This window comes from Rhinatrema bivittatum, chromosome 8, assembly GCF_901001135.1.
Source record: "Rhinatrema bivittatum chromosome 8, aRhiBiv1.1, whole genome shotgun sequence".
Classification (NCBI taxonomy): Eukaryota; Metazoa; Chordata; class Amphibia; order Gymnophiona; family Rhinatrematidae; genus Rhinatrema; species Rhinatrema bivittatum.
The window spans coordinates 126,545,958-126,560,432 of NC_042622.1; the positions used below are offsets into that span (position 1 = coordinate 126,545,958).

The window sequence follows — 14,475 nt, forward strand, 5'->3', positions numbered from 1 at the left end:
ATGTGGTTAGTGCAGTTAGTATAGCTGTGTTTAAAAAAGGATTGGATAAGTTCTTGGAGGAGAAGTTCATTACCTGCTATTAAGTTCACTTAGAGAATAGCCACTGCCATTAGCAATGGTAACATGGAGTAGACTTTTTTTGGGTACTTGCCAGGTTCTTATGGCCTGGATTGGCCACTGTTGGAAACAGGATGCTGGGCTTGATGGACCCTTGGTCTGACCCAGTATGGCATTTTCTTATGTTCTTATATTCTTATGTTAGAATATGAGAGAGGGATATCGAGTTGCAAGAAACTGGAGATAGTTGCCCAGACCTGTGTCCAAAATCTATGTGTGAAAGGGCATGAGTATAACATGTGCTGTAATGTGGCTTTATTCTCTAGAGAGGACCAATACGCACGAGATCAGGTAAGTCCCGCTCTATGTAGTTTCCAAAGTGTCCATACCGCCATATGCATTATAAAATAGGCCGTTTGAGTTAAACTGGAGGAAAGTGATATGCGAACAGAGACATTCCAAACATATTACCAATCAACCATTGAGGGTGTGTACTCCAAGTCATCTGCCCAGACATTACAAAGAGCTGGTAAAGAAACTCCCTGTAATAGTTGCTTGATCAATTTATATAACCGTGAGGCAAGATGTCCCTTGAGACCATGTTCTATATAAACCTCCAGCAAATCTGGAGCTTTATCAGGGGCAAAATTACAACCCTTGATAGACTGGAGGGCAGCTCAGAGTTGTAGCCAAGCATAGAACTGAGATTGATGGATATGAAACCGATCTTGTAGTAATGTAAAGGAACATAACACATTATTTTGAAATATATCAGCTATGGACCAGATGTGAGCAGTTTGCCAAATGGGCCAGTGCAGGGGCCGACTATCAATATGAATGAGGGCATTACTCCATATAGGAGCATGCCTGGAAGATCGCCAGGAGCAGGTTGATGGTGGACGCAATGTCTCCAATTCCCCTCAGGCCTTATGTAGAGAACGTAGTATCGGGTTCGAAGATATTCGGGAAGGTAGGGTCATACCAGGAAAGGATTCCAGAGGGAAAGAAGTAAAGAGATGTCACTCTATGGAAAGCCAACGTGGATGGTCCACTATTGGGGTTGAAGAAACAAAGTAATGATATCTTTGCTGCAAAATAAAAGCTTGATGGTATACATGAAAGTCAGGAAAGTTAACTCCCCCAAATTGTTAGTCTTTAATTTTTTCAGAGCAATCCTAGGGGCTTTATTGCACCATAAGAAACCAGTGAGTAGATGATCCACATGAACATAGAAATCAACAGAGAAAAAGATAAAAAGCATTGAGAGGATATAAGTGATCCTTGGAGCTAAAACCATTTTAATCATTTCCAGTCTTCCCCACCAAGGTAAATGCAATGGGGACCAGTTAAGTGCCGCATCCCGGACTTTTTTCAGGATGGAGGACTCACTGTGGGTAATCGTATCTGCCGGATCTGTATAGAAATAGACTCTGAGATACTTAAGACCGTTATGCACCTTTTGGATATGAAACTGGGAGGTATCCAACAGGGAGCCACTGTAGTTTAAAGGGAGGAGATCTGTTTTGTGCCAATTGATTTTATATCCAGATAGAGGAGTAATTAGAAATTAACGAGAAAAGACTAGTAAGGGAAGAGATAGGGTTCGAAAGAAAAAGGAGAACATCATCAGCGTAAGCAGACAACTTAAACATTTCATCACCAACCATTATCCCCTGAATAGTAATAGCTTGCCAAATAGCCGTTAACAGTGGTTCCAAAGCCAGGTTAAACAATGACGGGGAAAGAGGGCACCCTTGTCTTGTACCTCGAAAAAGGGGGAAACGTGTGGATATTTGGTTGTTAATATACAGAAAAGCTGAAGGGAAGTGATAAATATGTTATATCCAGGACAAAAAGATAGGGCCAATTCCAAACCATTGTAGGACCTGAAACAAAAAAGACCATTCTACACGATCGAATGCCTTCTTGGCGTCCAGCGATATCGCCACTGCTGGGGAATCAGAGGGGAACATTAGATGGTGAAAGGACAGGAAAAGCCTGGAATTGTTAGTGATAAGGTGTCCCTTAATAAAACCAGATTGATCTGGGTGGACCAAGAGAGACATAAGATGAGATAATCTGGTAGCCAGAATTTTTGCGAATATTTTATAATCAGTATTAAGGAGAGAAATGGGATGGTAATTTGCTATAACAGTGTCATCCCAACCTAGCTTTGGAAGCACCACCACGCAAGCTTCAGTAAATGCAGATGTCGCATCTGAATGTTGAAGAAGAGAAGAGTAAAAAGTCTGCATATGTGGAGCAAGTTCCTTGGAGAAAGCTTGAAAGAAGTCTGTATTGAATCCATCCAGACCAGGCGCTTTACCCGAAGAAAGAGAAGCAATTGCTGAAGTTAATTCCGGAAGTTGGATAGGTTCATCCAGCTTAACTGCCTGGGCATCGGTAAGAGTAGCTTGAGTTAAACATGACAGGAAGCTACCAATTTCCAGAGATGTGGGGGAAGCTTCAGATTGATAAAGAAATGCATAATAATCACGGAATGCTTATAAAATGTCTGCATCTGTCGTCAGCATGGTCTTGGAAGAGGATTGAATTTTCACAATTCGCTTTTTATCCAGTCGTTTTTTAAAGAGGGAAGATAATAAATGGCCACATTTATTGTTTTCAGCATAGTACTGGGCCTTGTTCCGAAAGAGATTAAGCTGCACTTGTGAACTAAGTAGGTGATTATACTGGTATCTGGCCTTCAGCAGAGAATTAAAAGTCAAGGATGAAGGAGCAGCTATGTGAGCTTGCTCTACTAAAGCCACCTCCTGATGGAGAGCTTGTAAAGTAGCTCTCTGAGCTTTTTTCTGACGTATGGAGTAACTAATTATTTCTCCCCGAATAGTGGCTTTAAAAGCTGCCCATATAGTAGGGGTGGAGACTTCTGGCGTGTCATTTAGTTGAAAATATTCCGATATCTTAGGTTTGAGCTGATCCATGAAGGCCGGATCCAATAATAGGGCGGAGTTGAAGCACCATTGATGATCTGCTTGTAACGGCTGTAGGAGATCACAGACTAAGGATACCACAGCATGATCAGAGATCAAAATTGGTTGAATCTTAGTTGATTGAATCCTAGGAATCATACTATTGGATATGAGAAAGTAGTCTATCCTCAAGTAGGAAGAATGAGGAAACGAAAAGAAAGTGTAGTCTAGGCTGGTAGGATGAAGCAGTCACCAAGGATCTGATAATCCATAGGTGGAGATGAGAAGTCACAGGATAGATATGGATTTAGAGAGGAGAGGTTTCACTGAGGATTTCTTGTCCAAGATGGGGTCCAGCGGTTGGTTAAAATCACCACCTAAGATGCATTGAGCTGAGTCCAAAGAAAGCAGATGTGTAAATGCAGACTGAAAAAAAAAAAGGGTCATTCTGATTAGGCGCATAAATGTTGAGAATAGTGAACTTCTCATTTTGAAAGAGAATTTGAAGAAGATTCCAGCGACTGTCCACATCTGCTGCTTGATGTAATATCTGTGCTCCCAATTGTTTGTGGATGAGAATAGCCGTTCCCCCTCTTTTAATTTTTATTGCCGGACTAAAAAAACATGTCCAACCCATTGTTGCTTCAATTTGTTGGATTCAAGAGACTTTAGGTATGTCTCTTGCACTAGAGCAATGTCTGCATGTAATGATTGTAAATAGGTCAACACTTTCTTTCTTTTAATAGGATATGAAAAACTATTTACGTTTAGCGATACTAGGGTAAACTGAGAAATGGTGGTAGCCATGAGGAAGATATATTAAAAAAAGATGTTGGTGAGCATCCCCCCACAATACTAAAGATACCTACAATCATAGATGAACCGGGAAGTAGACAAGGAGAGAGAGAGAGAAGAAGAGAGAGAACTAAAACACCAGAGATAATACCGGTTTTGAGATGACATGTTAAGTTTCTGTTATGCTTTGTTATGACCCGATCCATTGTTAATTATCTCCCCTGTTCATTGTATTGCCCAAGAGCGAATTTTGCGTTACATTGTAAACCGATGTGATTTGTATCTGTTACAGGAACGTCGGTATAGAAAAGTTAAAAATAAATAAATAAATAAATACAGACAAGCATAGAAGAAAGAGGCAAGAGACCAAGAATAGAAAAGAGAAATACAAGAAACTAAGATCCTGAGACACTCACACCAATCAGTGCAAGCACTGCAGGTCAAAAAAAAAAAAAAAAAGAGCCTCTAGGAGGCCAGATGATTCCAAACACTCCACTTCCAATAATGCCTACAACAGATATCCATTGAACTGTGGCAAAAAAATCCATTATGTGTGCCAATCGAGCCCCAATAAAGTAAATGTGATCTGTAAATTGTATAAATATCAACACTTGGACTCGAGAGGTAAAATAAAAAAAAAAAAGAATGAAACACTATAGAATTGAAGAACATCCTGATGGTAAATATTGGAGATCATTATGATCCATTGGAGTCAGTTGCATACGCAGAAAAAATTAAAAAACCAACATTCTGTTGAAAACAGAAGGGAATCCTCCTCAAGAAGATTGTGCTGTGGGTAAGAAACATACTGAGAAATGAAGATCTGGATCATAAACTGTTTCACGTAACCATCTCAGAGCCATCCTCATGCAGGGATATAAATTCTTCCACTTCTTTTAATGTATGGAAGAGTTTTGTCTGATTCTTAAACGTGATTTTTAGTTGGGCTGGATAGAGAATGCTGTACTTCGCCCCCATAGCCTGCAGCTTAGGTCGCAGTGCTAGAAAAGCCTTCCGGCGATCCACAGTGGATTTCGCCAAATCTGGAACAAATAGAATCGACTTGCCTTGGTAAGTAATCAGGGCTCTACTCTGGGACGACGTCAGAATCATTAATGCGTGAGGATATCGTAATGCTTTGAAGATTATAGGCTGGGGAAACTGTGGGTTTTGGGGCAGTTTTGAAGGGACTCAATGAGCCCTTTTAATTTAAAAGGGCATATCAAATGTTACCTGTAGTGTGGAGGGAACAAATTGAAAGACGAAGGCAATAATATCCGTTCCTTCCGGTACACCTAAAATTTGGATGTTGTTGCGGTGATTCCTGTTGGATAAATCTTGCTACAGCTTCTCGATGTCCTTAGTTATGCACGGTAAGGGCGCGGTAGTCACTAATAAAGAGCAGGTTTGCATCTCCAAATCATCAAGACGCGTTTGAAAAGTGCCCATTTGGTTTGACATATTGTGAAGATCACCCCGAATAGCAGCAGTGGCATCAATATTAAGCTGAATCATGTCCTTCAGCTGTTTTATTTTGATAAGGACTAATTCCGCCGATGCCATCGATTTGGGATTCGGGGCCTTGTCTGGTGAGGGCGGATCTTGCTTCGCTCTTTTTGTGCCTGCCGCAGCCGCGAAAGTGGCTTCAATTTTACCAGCCTTGGGAATAGCTATATGGGATGACAATCAGATAAAGTTCACCACAGTGTTCATCCACTTAAAGATTTTTTTGCGAAAAGAAGGAAGAGAGGGTTACGGAGCAAAAGGTTCAGGTGGCCATCTTGTCGCAGCGCTAGAGCGACCCCCCGATGGGTATTTTCTTTACTATGGATTGTGCGTTGAATAGAAGGAATGATAGTGCTATGTAGGTCTTAGTGTTGATGTGAGTGATGTTTGATTGTTGGTACTTACAATATTTCATTGTTTTTTTTCTTGTTTCCTTCTGTGGTTTTCCGTGCTTTGATCCTTTCTTGTTTCCTTTTGTGGGTTATCTGTGCTTTGATCTTTTCTGTGGGACTTGAGGGGGATGTAGTCAGGGGGTTGAGTATTTGCCATTTCTTGTGGAGTATAGCAGTAGATTTTCTGGGTTTGGGGTCTGCACTACGGTTTGCACGAAGGGGAGTGCCCCTTTGTCGTGCTCCTTCGGCGAGCGATGCCTGGGGAGCACGCCTCTCTTTGAGGTGGGTCCGGTGCCTCTGGATGATGTCACTGGGGGGGGCAGGCCTCCCGGCTGAGGTGGCAAGGCCGCTCTGGTGTTCTTCGGGGCACTCTCAGCCCCTCTTCTGGCTCGTGCCATCCCCATGGGCTCTGGGCGCCTGCTGGTGCCAATCTCGAGGGATGCCGTGGTTGGAGGGGCGCCTGGGGAGCACGCCTCTCTTTGAGGTGGGTCCAGCGCCTCTGGATGATGTCACCAGGGGGGTGGTGGGCCTCCCAGCTGAGGAGGCAGGGCCGCTCCGGTGTTCTTCAGGGCACTCTCAGCCCCTCTTCTGACTCCTGCCGTCGATAACATTTGGTCTGACTGGTGTCGATAACATTTAAGCTGTGTTAAAGTTTACTTATGGCTTGTCAAATTTCCACTCTATTGGTAGCACTACTAAGCTTATGTCTATGAGATTCTTTCTTCCCACATTCTATTAATCTTCTTTAGGTAACCAGCTTTTTCAGATTCATAATTCTCCTATGCTTTGGCTATTAAAACATGCTTTTGCTTACAGGCAGTGATACCTAGAAGTGTAGGTCTTGCACTCTGCTATGCTGAAACAATAGTAAATACTGATAGAATCAGATTCCAACTCTGAATAGCCCAGCACTGCTTTCAGGGTAACAATGTAATTACTGTTGGGGAAGGAAACTAGTTTCAGATTTGAAACTTTGCTTCCAACCTGATGCTGAACAGCTGAATGAATCAGAAGAGATGTACAGTACACAGCAACACAGTCTGTGTTCAAACTGACAGAGGGAATCTTCTAAATTTCCTTTTCTGAAGGGTCCTCAAAGTTGGACATCTGCTGTATCCTCTGATTGATAATGCCTTTAGATTTTCAACATCTTTTCACTGACTGCACTTGGCTTTCAATATCTTGCCTGAGCACCTAGGCAGTCAACTAAACCTTTTCGCCAGTTGCAGATATCAGATAAACTCAGTAACCAAAAACATTTATTTGAATGAAAAACAATTCAACACTCACAGTAGATGAGATGGTCCCAAGAGCAGCTGCACAGATTGAAGAGACTGATACAGCTGTAATAAGTTTTCTCTGAGAGCTGACAGTAGTTGTGGGTTATCGGTAAATAAGAAATGAAAAAATGATGATGCTGAGAGCTCTAAAGAGGATGAGATCAAGCGGTTAGCCTGCCAAGAGCCTTCTTCAAACTGAAACTCTCTGCAAGGAAGTAAATTGTCCCAGAAATTCCTAGGGTCAAAGGACCAATAGGAAGAGGAGAAAGGTTTAGCGAGAGTAAACAGGAAAATATCCAGTAGGAAGTTCAGAAACATTCAAACAGCAACTAGCAATAACCAATCATAGGAGGGAACTTAAAAACCCTACAGAGAATCTAAGCTGTGCAATATCATATGATGACACAAGGTGACAGCACAATAAAGAAACATACACTGGGGAGACAAAACAGTGAATGCACCAATCCCCGTTTGGAACTGAGCAATTTCTCCTGCCAGCTGCAGCTAGTGATGTGTTTGGAGAGACAAGAGGGTTGTGGGTGGGAGCCAGGAGGGGGATTGTGACTCCCACAGCTTTTTAAAAAAAATCAAACTGAACTTTCCCAATTAGTAGTCAAGGGATTGGGTGGAAATTTTAATCAAAATGAAATGCTGGGAAGGAGTAAGGCAGGGAGATCAGATAGGATGGATTTTAAAAAAATTATTGGCAGCAAGGGGAGTTTCTTAGCTTCGTTATTTTCTCCTTTATAAAGAGAAATTAGTGGGTTAGTGCCTGATTTTCAGCATTAACCAATTAAGTTTTGCCAGGGGATCTCAGTCATACTATATCTAGCTAATCAAAAGATGACTATTTTTTGGATTTATTACCTGACATATTTGGATTTATTACCTGACATTTTGAATAAGAAATTCACTCAAACAAGGGTACACCATATATGGATGGCAGTATGCAATCAGAGATCAGTAATAGCAGTTTACAATTAAGAAGGTGAACCATAAGGACCAAAATAGCATAGTAAAGGGCAGAACTAGAGGTAAATCAATAAGAACTAATTAAAAAACATACAAATTTGAAATTAAATTATTGTCTACACTTAAATTATACTCACTAGGCTTCATATAAACCTACAATCAATAGTAATACCTAGTTTGCAATAAAGATTCATTTTCTTAGTAGACAAAAAGGTTTTAGCAGCATGTTTAGACTATCAAAATTGTAAGATAAACAATCAAACTAACAAACTTATAGACAAATACAAAACTGTATCAATCTGCCTCACCAAATGCTCCTTTAAAAAACACTGTCTTCAGGCCTTTCGGACATCTTTAAATACTGTTGCTGCCGAAGTTCAGCCAGAAATTTGTTCCATTCAGTGGCACCAACCGAGGAGAAAGATGGGTACAGACTAGACCTAGAGCTTTCTCCTCAGTTGCTGTCACTGAATGGAACAAACTTCCAGCTGAGCTTCGGCAGCAACATGATTAAAAGATGTTTAGAAAGGCCCTGAAGACAGTGTTTTTTAAAGGAGCGTTTGGTGAAGCAGATTGACTCAGTTTTCTATTTGTCCATAAGTATGTTAGTTTGACTGTTTATGTAAGAATGTAAAATTTTATGCCTACTTAAACTTTTAATTATTATTTTTGTACTTTAACTTCATTATATTATGTTATTTTGTGATTGTTTTATTGTAATATGCGCGGAACACATTTTTCGGGAGAGGCGGAATATAAGCAATTTTTAAATAAATAAATAAATAAATAATAAATAAAGTTTTCTGTCACGGGATCATCCCGCAGCCAGCAACATTCACCCCAGGATGCCAGCAGCCTTCAAAGAGCCAGAAATTCCACTGTCTGCAACACTGAATCTCGGACTGCTGTAGACATGCTTTATGATGTTCCTACGGCACGAAACCTGGCTGCCGCTGCTCAGCTTTGATGTCACATGGCTGGGTATAAAAGGCCCAGCTGCGCTTCACAGGATTGCCTCAGCAACAGGTCTTCCTACACTGTGTGTTGTTCCTCTTTTGGTTCCTGATCCTGCTTTGGTTCCTGTTTGCCTTGCTCAGCTTGTCTTGCCCAGTCCAGTCTACTCAGTCCTTTGCTTCCCTTCATCCTGGTCCTTCTTCAGTCTATTCAGCACTGTACATTGCCTTGGACCCAGAACCCCCTGTTGCCTGCTGCCTGCCACTGACCGCTACTTTGGACCCAGATCTCCATCTTGCCTACCACCTGCCTCTGTCCTCAGTTATGAACTCTGCCTATTCCCCACTTACCGCCTGCCTCAACTCTGGCTAGTTCCTTGTAATTGTCTCACCACAGCCTGTCCAGACCTTGGCCTTGCCACGGACTCACTCTCGCTGTACATCCTGTGGGACCCTCACCTAAAAACTGCCAGTCCCTGGAACCCAAAAGCTCAACCCGCAGGGCTGATATAGGTGAAGCTTCAGTCTAGTCTCAGTCTAGGTCGCGCTTGCAAGCTGCCAGTGTGGGTCTAGTGGGTTGGCCTACTAGGATGTGTCAACCACACTGCAGCATAAGAGTCCATTATCCTTACAGGTTGCTGAGGCCATGGATCTGGTTGATTCATCCATGCTTCAGGGCATAATTGATCTAGCCCACCATATCCAGCAACAACAGGATGAGCTAAACCAAGTGACTGATCTTCTCGAGAGAGTGGTGAAATGGATGGACACGATGCAGGCACAGCTTCCATTTCTGGCTCCAGTCCTCATTCCTGCAACTTGCCTTCATTCAAGCCTGCTCACCCCCCTGCCACAACTTCTGCCACCACCCAGATATCTGGGAGATGCCAAGGAGGGCAGGGACTTTATAAACCAGTGTAGAATGCACTTCGAGCTTCAACTGGCTCTTTTTCACATTGAGCACTCATAGGTGACAAACATATTGTCTCTCTCGGGTAGATCCGCCCTTGCCTGGGCCTCCCTGCTGTAGGAAAGAGTAAGAAAGATACGATCCTTCAGAGCTTGAATCTCTTCCTGTAACAATTCCAGTTTGTGTTTGATGAACCAGGCTGTGCTACCTCAGCTGCTACAAAACTATTGAAAATCTATCAAGGGACTTGTATTGCAAGCGAATATGCTGTTAAGTTCTGAACCTTAGCCTCAGAGCTACACTAGGGAGAAGATAGCCAGGTGGCTATTTTTTGGCAAGGATTGTTGGGGAAAATCAAGGATGAACTAATAGGCTGAGATATCCCCTGCACACTAGAAGGCCCGATGGTCCTAGCTTTCAGGGTAGACCTTAGGCTCCAAGAGCAGGCATAAGAAAACCAAGTGTCCCATCAACCCATCCATCATCCCATCCATCTGGCACCTCGATTCCATCTGGCGCCTCGATTCCAGAATTCCTCCTTACTAGTACTTACTGAACCTTGTACAAAGTTTTTGGGCACAGTTGCCACCCTATCATGTTATTGTTTAACAGCTCTCTTGAGCAGCCCTTTGTTGTTCCTCTCAAATCGTTGCTATTTACTTGTTCCTATGTGAGCCCACTCCCCCCCACCTGTTCATTGTATTTTCCTCTCTTTAGTTATGATGTAAACCGATATGATGTCCCCACTAATATCGGTATAAAAAAGTTTTCAAATAAACAAATAAATAAATTCCATGTCATTCTCACCCAGCCCAGCACAGACTGCCCCAGCGGAGGAACCCATGCAGCTGGGTCACTCTAAGATTCCTGAGGAAGAAAAATGAACCTCTGTCTATACTGTGCTGGACAGGTGCATCTTGCCAATCGTTGTCCTGAGAAATCAGGAAACTCATACCCTTAGCGTTGGTCAGAGAGGCAACCCTAGGCTGGATTCCTTCCTCTCCATAACTGATGCTTCCCGTCTGTCTCACTCTCTTAGATTCTGGGGCAGGATGAAACTTTATTGAAGTGCAACAACATAATTTGCCCACAACCACTCTGGCTAAAGCCCTCACAATCTCCTCTGTTTATGGAGACCTCCTGCCCAGTCTCCTCACATTGGTTACTGCCCCACTTAAGATGCCAATGGACCTTCTTCACAATGAATGTATCACATTTTATGTGTTGCCCAAATCAGTTAACCCCATTATCTTTGGGTTGCCCTGCCTTCACCAGCCAGTTATAGATTAGGACACACTGCAAATTGCTGGGGTCCATTATGTTCACAAAATTGCCTATTTCCTGTTTCATCAGCACTTAACCATAGCTTGGGTTGCCTCTCCAGGCCTTCCAGATTTGCTGCCTCAACATGCAGTCTTCTCAGATGTCTTCAGTAAGTAGTAGGCCTTGAAGGTGCCCCCTCATCGGTCCTATAATTGTCCAGTTGATCTTCTACTTGGAACAATGCCCTCGAGAGGACGGGTTTACCCTTTGTCAGAACCTGAGACACAGGCCATGTCAAAGTATATCTAGGAAAGTTTAGACAGGGGTTTCATTCGACCTTCATCTTCCCTAGCAGGTGCAGGCTTCTTCTTTGTGAAGAAAAAGGATGGTTCCTTAGTCTCTGCATAAATTACAGGGGCCTCAATGCTATCATGATGAAGAATCTCTATCTGCTGCCCCTTATCTCAAATTATTTGACCATCTGATGGGTACAACTTTTCACCAAACTTGACCTGTGTGGGGCCTATAATCTTATATGGATCTGTGAGGATGACAAATGGAAGATGGCTTTAAACACTAGAGATGGCCATTATGAATATTTTTTATGCCATTCAGCTTATGTAATGCTCCTGCTGTCTTCCAATACATGGTCAATGAGATCTTTTGGGATCTTCTCTACTCTCATGTGGTAGTGTACCTTGATGATATACTCATCTTCTCTCAATCCTTGGTCTAATATCAACAGCACATAAAGCAGGTTCTACAGAAGCTTTGAGAGCACCATCTTTATGCTAGCTAGAAAAATGTATTTTCGAACTAGAAGAATTACAATTTTTGGGCTACATCATTTCCTGGCACGGGTTCTGCATGGATCCTGAAAAGCAGATACCATCCTGGACTGACCCCAACCTATGGGGCTTAAGGCTTTATAATGCTTTCTGGGTTTCGATAATTATAGACAGTTTATACCTGGATATTCCTTGCTAGCGGTTCCTCTCACTGCTTTCATGAAGAAGGGCACAGTCAACAGGCATTGGCCAGAAGAGACTATCCAGGCCTTCAAGCATCTTAAAACAATTTCTCAAGGAACCATGCCTTCATCATCTGGACCTATCAAAACCCTTTGTTCTTGGGGTAGATGCTTCTGCCATTGGGATAGGAGCTGTCCTTGCTTAATGTGATGAACATGGGACTCTTTTTCCATGCTCTTACTTTTCTAAAAAATTTTCCCCAGCAGAGAAAAGCTACACCATTGGGTTTTGTGAGCTCCTGGCAATTAAGCTGGTGTTAGAAGAATGGTGTCATCTATTAGAAGGAGCCTGGTATCTCATCACAATATATACAGATCACAAGCTCAGTGGTCATTGTTTTTCAATCATTTTGATTTTGAATTACGCTACCATCCTGCAAAAAAAATCAATGAGTGGACACTTTCTTCGATCATTTGAGACTGAAGTTGCCCTGGAGGCTCTTTGCTACATTATAGACTCAGCAAGAATTGTGGCTGTCATTGCCATACACATACCACCTGGGAAAAATGTTGTTGCTGAACGACTCAGGGAAAGATTATTAAAATGGGCTCATGACTCCCATCTGGCAGGACAATCTAGGATCACATGCACCCTGGAGCTTATCAACCATCACTACTGGTGGCCTCAGTTGAAGCAAGATGTGAATCTTTATGTGCAGTCTTGCATTTATCATTAAAAGCTTGGCAGAAGAGCCAGCCTTCAAGGTGTTTCCTAAAATATTCAACCAAAAACCTAGCTGGTTATGTTCATCTGAATATAACCTAAAGATAGCCACATAAAAGTAGCCAGTTATATTGTCCGTTCAGCAGGTCTCTGAATATCTACCTTCTTGTTATCTTTAGCTAAAGCTGATAAAGAAGAACTTTTTGTTCTCAACAGACCATGAAAAAACATAAAAACACTTGTCACAAAGTACATTTTTTACAATTTGGTTAGTCATTTTTTTTCTTTTCAACTGAAATCTGGTTTATAATGAATAAATAAATAAATAAATGTTTCTAGTTAACAAATTTATTACCTGCCTCCTCAATTTAATTAAATCGCCCAAGGTGATATACAAATCATAATACATAATCAAAGACTAAAAACATAAAACATTTAAAACATGACTGCAAAATTATAACAACATTTCAGTCCATCTTACTCTGCTTAACAACCCCAAAGAATCTCACACCTGTGAAAATAACCATGCTTTGATTTTCTAACAGAAACTCAAGTAATTTAGCTCCATTCTAGCTTCTACTGGGAAATAATTCCACAACATTAGGGAGACAGTTGAGAAAGCTCTTGTTCATAACCTGGTATTCCTAAATTCCTAAAACTGGGCACCACCAATAAAGATGCACCGCCAATAAAGCTGTTTGACTAGATTGCTATGGTTGGGTAGGTATATACCATTGCAATTTCTTTTGTAAATTATCTGGTTCTTTTCCTCTCAATATCCAGAAAGTTTATACCAAGAAATTAGGAACATTTATTTTTAGGTAGCTAATTCAATTTAAACAAAAGTGGCATAATTGCCATTGTACGAGATACACCCATCACTAACCAGGCTATAATATTTTAAATATCATTTCCCTTATTGGGCTGTAGGGGTTTTTACTATCTTGTCTGATTCTTTTGCACTACTAAGGATTGCAGTAGAGGGCCTTACTGCTTAAGAAGCTCTAGTATTTTCCAGGGGTGGGATTTTCTGGATCACAATTTACTAATCAGATTTTTATATTCATTCTGAAGGGCAAAGCTAAAAGAATGGTCCAAACTGTTTGCTTTGGAACAAAGTCAGTGGGTAAATTTAACCCACGGACAATATATCAAATTTCAAAGAGAATGTACACACCTACTTTCTCTTTGAAACTTACTGCGGGTAAAAAGTATGCATATATATTTGTACCTGCTTCTGGCGTGGGTACATTTTCTAAGGAAAATAAGACATGTAGACTTGAAAATATAATCTGTGTGTGTTATTTTCCCTATATGCCCAAAACACAGCCCCAGAACACCCTCCCTAAATGAGAATACAATACATACTTTTCTCTATTTTGAGGGAGGGCAATTTTCAGACCTGCATAAAATAATTTGAGGTATTTGACTGTCTCTATCATATACCTACATCTCTTATCTCCACCAGGATATATCTACGTAGGTCCTTAACTCTCATTTTATATAACCTGTGGTGCAGACCATGCATTTTTCCCAGAGAAACAAAATGAGAAAACCTATTATTCTGGACACAAAAGATAGACAGTGTTCCTAGCACCTGAGTAAATACAATAGCCTTGTGATAAGTCAGTTTCCATTACTCATCTTCTCAGAAGGCAATAATACCAAAGTCCAGATCCATTTAAACTGTTAGGTTGGAAGTATTCAAACTGCACTATTA

General features: G+C 41.5%; 1 protein-coding gene across 1 annotated transcript in view; it reads right to left on the reverse strand.

Moving 5' to 3' along the window:
- Window positions 1-14,475, reverse strand: part of PAPPA (pappalysin 1) — a 611,319-nt gene that overhangs the window by 35,034 nt on the left and 561,810 nt on the right. The gene's annotated exons all lie outside the window — the stretch shown is intronic.